This window comes from Priapulus caudatus, unplaced genomic scaffold (genome assembly GCF_000485595.1).
Source record: "Priapulus caudatus unplaced genomic scaffold, Priapulus_caudatus-5.0.1 Scaffold2799, whole genome shotgun sequence".
Lineage (NCBI taxonomy): Eukaryota > Metazoa > Priapulida > Priapulimorpha > Priapulimorphida > Priapulidae > Priapulus > Priapulus caudatus.
The window spans coordinates 4,554-10,691 of NW_014579860.1; the positions used below are offsets into that span (position 1 = coordinate 4,554).

The 6,138-nt window shown below is 40.7% G+C and overlaps 1 long non-coding RNA gene across 1 annotated transcript; it reads left to right on the top strand.

Moving 5' to 3' along the window:
- Positions 1-291: 291 nt before the first annotated feature.
- LOC106819067 lies at positions 292-2,467 on the top strand. The gene is made up of 3 exons (XR_001395337.1): positions 292-441; positions 1,082-1,207; positions 2,421-2,467. It is a non-coding gene; the product is annotated as an uncharacterized LOC106819067 (long non-coding RNA).
- Positions 2,468-6,138: the final 3,671 nt, after the last annotated feature.

Below are 6,138 nucleotides of genomic sequence, written 5' to 3' on the forward strand. Positions count from 1 at the left end.
TGATGGGTTAGTAACACGATACTCTGACACAGCATGATGTACGATGGGGTCATGTTACTAACCCATCATACATCACGCTGTGTCAGAGTATCGTGTCACTAACCCCATCGTACATCATGCTGTGTCAGAGTATCGTGTTACTAACCCATCATACATCATGCTGTATGATACTCCGACACACAGCATGATGTATGATGGGTTAGTAACACGATACTCTGACGTCACTAACCCATCATACATCATGCTGTGTCAGAGTATCGTGTCACTAACCCGCCATACATGTTGTCTCATGCAGTGGCGGCGCTCAAGCAGAATCAGACGTTACGAGAACTGTTCCTGTCTGACAACAAGCTGACACCGTCTGATGGCATGCAGGTTGGCAGCCTGCTGCGAGTCAACTCCTCTTTACAGCTGCTCGACCTGAGAAACAACAATCTACAGGTAAGCTGACAACAGTCTAGCCTACATGTAAGGTGACAACAGTCTACAGGTAAGGTGAAAGCAGTCTACAGGTAAGGTGACAACAGCCTACATGTAAGGTGACAACAATCTACAGGTAAGGTGACAACAGCCTACATGTAAGGTGACAACAATCTACAGGTAAGGTGACAACTGCCTACATGTAAGGTGACAACAATCTACAGGTAAGGTGATGACAGTCTACAGTTAAGGTGATGACAGTCTACAGTTAAGGTGACAACAGTCTACAGGTAAGGTGAAAGCAGTCTACAGGTAAGGTGACAACAGTCTATGATCTACAAGTACGATTTTAAAGAAAAAGAAAATAAAGCCCAAGAAATATTAACAACCCCACAATACTTGTAAATCATTATGTGGACATCCATAAAACCTTCATCTCAAACCCCCAGCCACACCCCCAGCCACCCCCAGCCACCCCCCAGCCACCCCCAGCCGCCCGCTACCCACGCTATGCACATTGCCTAGGAGCTCCACTCTTCCTCCTAACTTTCACCCCAGAAATTTGCTCGGATCTGCTAGTAGCAGCATCAGCGATCGCTGACATTTCCCTTCTCGTTGTTTTTGCCATGCTGCCGCTGCCGCTGTCACCGTGACGACACAGGACGTGGGGCTGTCCTATCTGGGGGATGGACTGTCGGAGCAGACGAAGGAGAGCGGGCTTCAGACGCTGGTGCTGTGGAACAATGGTGTGACGCACGCGGGCACGCCGCAGCTAGCTAACGTACTGGTGAGTCAGTGTGATTATCGGCAATTAATGTCTGGTACGTTGTAAATTTTGTGCGTCAGTCAGTGACTTCCCAGAGTTATATGGTAGTAGTATGATAAGTATTTATGATTATGACTTGTTGGTATTATATGATTAGGATTACATTTTTATTAGTCGTTTCTGATATCGGACCACTGGATGTTATCTGGCTGCAACAGACCAAACGTACTTGGATTTTATCTGGGCATTATTGTTTGAACATACCTGAATTTTACCCAAGTATGATGAGTCAAATGCACTTGGAGTTTTAAATCATTTTGCATCTCTATTTTATTTTTATTTACCCTGATCATTTTTAAGATGTAGATTTTCAAATTTTTAACTTGGCTCGTGTATGTGCATAGCAACCGGAAACAATGGCGATTAACATGGAATTATATCACTTTATTTGCATATCGTGAAATAAAATTGCTCCTGCTATCTCTCTCTCTCTCTCTCTCTTTCTCTCTCTCTCTCTCTCTCTCTCTTCTCTCTCTTCTCTCGTCTCACTTTCTCTCTCTGATCCTCTGAGTCTCTTTCTCTCTCACTTATCCCTCCCTCTCTCATCTCTATCTCTCTCTCTCATCTCTCTCCTCTCTCTCCACATCTCTCCTCATCTCTCTCTCTCTCTCTCTCTCTCTCATCTCTCTCTCTCTCTCTCTCTCTCTCTCCTGCTCTATCTCTCTTCATCTCTCTCTCTACTCTTCCTCTCTCTCTCTTCTCTTCTCCTTCTCTCTCTCTCTCTCTCTTTCTCCTCTCTCTCTCTCCTCGATTCTCTATCTCCCTCCTCTCTCTCTCTCTTATCTCTACTGCATCTCTCTCTCGGTTCTCATTCGTCTCATCTCATCGTCTCTCTCTCTTCTCTCTCTACTCTCTCTCATCTCTCTCCTCTCTCTCTCTCTCTCTCTCTCTCTCTCTCTCTCTCTCATACTCTCTCTCTCTGCCTCTCGTCCCTCTCTCTCCACAATGATCTCCCTCTGCTCTACTCTCGTCTCTCTCTCTCTCTCTCTTTTCTCTCTGCTCCTCTCTCTCTCTCTCTCTCTCTCTTCTCTCTCCCTCTTCTCTCTCTCTCTCTCTCTCACTTTCTCTCCTGTCCTCTGTCTCTTTCTCATCTCACTAAATTATGCCCTCCACTCTCTCCTCTCTCTCTCTCTCTTTATTCCTGTCCCTCTCTAACTGTCTCTCTCTCGCCAAGGCGAAGTCTAAGCATCTATAGAGACGGTGGAAGCCTAAGGCATAACAATCTGACGAACGAGGGCATACGACACGCTGAAAGAAACGGCCCTCATCTCAACCGCTCCGTGCTACGGCCGTCGGACCTCCAGTCGTCCAAGGTCACGTGCGAAGGTCAAGTGCGCTGTGTGCATGCGCGCAGGTGTGTGTGCATGAGCGTGCGTGAAGTTGCGTGCGAGCGCGCGCGTGCGTGCGTGTGTGTGTCGCATTACTACGCTGGCTTAAGGTTGCTAGCAACTGCTGAAAGAGAAGAGGAAAAGAACACGTGGAAGGTGTGTGTGGTGTGTGCGTGCGTGGCGTGCGTGCGTGCTTGCGTTTTATTATTTATTTATATATATAATATATATATATATACACATATATATTGATACAATGTACTATACATGCGTGTGCGTGTGTAGGGCCGTAGGCATGGCTGATACATTGGCTGACAACCCGTTGCATTTTCAGCGGCCTTGGAACCTACGTATAATGAAAGCATCCGCATCGCGGTCTCCTCGCCCTCTCTCTCATACTGCAAGTGTCAAACCTCACCATCACACGCATAGATCTGGACAAAGAAGCCAAAGAAGGAAAAACGTGGTGGCCATTATGTTATTTGATTGTATTTATTTTACTATCATGTTCATATATTATATGTTTTGATTTGTTATAGTATATAGATTATTTTTTTTATTGTTAGTTAATTTTTAAATTACATTATCTATTATATTATTTATTGGCATTGTTATATTATTGAAATTTCATTCTGGTTGTTATTTATTCTGATTATTTATTATTAATTATTATTATTATCAATTATTAGTGTATTAATAAACACATCCTAGTTATCTAGTTTACGTTATTATATTTTACAATAAGTTATTACGTATAATATTTAACTAAGTGAAATACAAAGTAGTATGTGCGTGGTGCTAGACTCACAGACCGTCATATTATCTTGAGAATTTACGACCGGATCTGACAATTATAACAATGAAGCAGCTGGTTATACGCACGCGTCTTGTCTTGTTGCATTGGGCCCAATCTGTCTGTCTCATGTGTGCAATATCGGTTAGGTCAGGGTTCGAAATTAACAGAGTAGCATTGTGGAACTCAACAAGAGTGCAAAAGTCTGAAATTTACCAAGGCTAGCTTTCCTCGAAAGCCTTGTTCTACGTAAATTTGTGTAACAAACGCACTGTAAAACGTCAGTAAATGACCTAACATGACACTTTTAACTGAAACGTTTAGCTTTGAAAATAAACTGTCAAAAATATCGTATCAAGCCCTATATTGCTCATCGAATGAAAACGACCCGAATGGAACTGGGAGACACGGTAGACTCGAAAAACGCTTTTCGCCGCAGTTCCGTAGGCGCCATATTGTTTAATATTTGAGCAACCATAATTTCAAATCGCAGTCAATGTAGTCACTTTAAGATACCGATAACTTTAAATATAAATCATGTTATGAAATCAAACTTTGTAGCTAGACAGAAGAGGCACCTCGACTGTTTATGTTATTAATTTCAGAATTTTTACCTAACTGTTTTCGATATAGAACGTGCTAAAAAATCCCAACAAAACCTGACAGGACTCTCGACTCGCTCGCTCGCTTGCTCGCTCAGATACTATAATCTCCAGCAATAATACGTTTGCCCTTCCGTATCGAGCTATACCATGTATTGACCAGACAAAAACCATTGTCATAACATGCCAATGTATAATTTTACATAGCATGGTTCATACATACATAACTACGCAATAAGTGGTGCGGAGCGGCCCATATCGCCGATAGCGCAACAGTAAACCGTTTGATAACATTCGACTGAAATGTTTCACTTTGTAGTCTAAAAGCTTTGAATGAACGTATTCCTGAGCAATTTTCTTTCAATCCTACACACATATATAGGAAGTACAAAGCGTGCAAATGTTAAAATAATTCATTTTGCCTTGATTTATTGTTTGCTGCTTGAAAAGTTCAAAGGAATATCCTTTAAAGCTTAAGTAATTAATGCCTGAGGTAACCGCCCTAAAAAGTCCTAGTGTCGCTAATGTTAGTCATGAAGTCAGTAGATGTAGCGTAGACGAAATCAGTAAAAACAACATGGATTATGGAATGCTGTCCATAGTGCTGCACCTCTCCCTCTCCCCGCATCATTGATAGTGCGTCCAGTCTAAAATGTGGACTCAGATGCAGTGTATAAAGTAGCGATTTCTATAAACTACTGCAGGCTAATCAGCTTGCATCTGGTGTGGTACATGTGTACTTGTCAATCATTAGTAATGTAATCGATGGCAAGAACAGTCCACTTAATGTCCGCTTGTCTGCATGAGACGCATGTACAAAGTATTTATTATGTGGCGCCATAGTTTACGGCGCGATATTATGTGACTAATTGCTGCTCTCCATTTCTCATATAACTATATACTATGATATATGTATGCCTAATATACACCTATATACACTACACCATAACCTAATAATATTAACTAACTATAATACTATATAACTATACTACCCTAAGATAATACTATCTCTTATATAAAGGGCGAGCCGTTTTGTGTCCTGTCATGTTGTCTGTCTGTCTTCTGTCTATCTCTCCCCGCACTAAGATTTACCCCCAACACCATACTATATTCTTAATCAGCATAACATGCGTATAAGTACTAAAAGCGATTGGTACTGACCATTTTAGACCAAAAACAAATAATACAATACAAAAAAAAATACAAGAAATGTCAAATTTAATAAATGTCCGCGCGGTGGCGCTATATACCCACCTACTGCCTTCGGCGAATTTTCGCAGTGTACGTTTTTTAGTAGCTGTGTTGCAAATTACAGCAACAATAACAATAACTGAATTATTAGCTTCGAAGAGAAGACACCATCATATAAGGTATAAAAATCATAAAAAGTTATAACAGCAATCCTAAATGCTTATTTTTTCGGCAACCATTCAGTGTTGTCGTACTTAGGCATAGAAGTTAGGCACTCTCAGCAAGTTTCAGCTCGCCACGACCATCTTTAATTTCAGGTTCAAGGATAGACACATGGGATAGAGAACATGGATCCAATAAAACCAATGTCATTTACATCAAATAAATAAATATTATATCTAATATAATTAGTAAGGGTTAAGAGTTTAGGGTTAGGTTAGGCACATTTGGTTTTATTGGACCCATGTTCTCTATACACTTGGCGCACCATTTTAGGCCAAAAACAATTTTAAACCAATTACATAAAGGGCGAGTCTGTTTTCTGATCTGTCAGTCCTTCCTATCTTCTCTCTCCCCCCCTAACAGGTCACCCCCAACACCATAATATATTTAATCAGCGATACAATGCGTCTAAACAGAGGAAATTGCCTCCGACGCTGTCATTGCAGAATTCCATGATCAAAATACAATTCGTCGACGTTTCGTTTCAGCGGTCATAGCCGTGACGCTATGAGTAATGATAATATTATTAATAGTAATTATACTAATAATACTAATAAATATATATTATAATATATAATAATTTATATAATATATTATTATTAAATAATTAGTAATTATATAGTATTCATTGATACTAATAGTACTATCAGTAATAGTAGTGACCTAAGTAAGGCTAACACATGTCACATGATGTTGTCTATAATACTAGATCCGACTCTGTCATGCAAAGATTGCATGATCACAATACCAATTCGA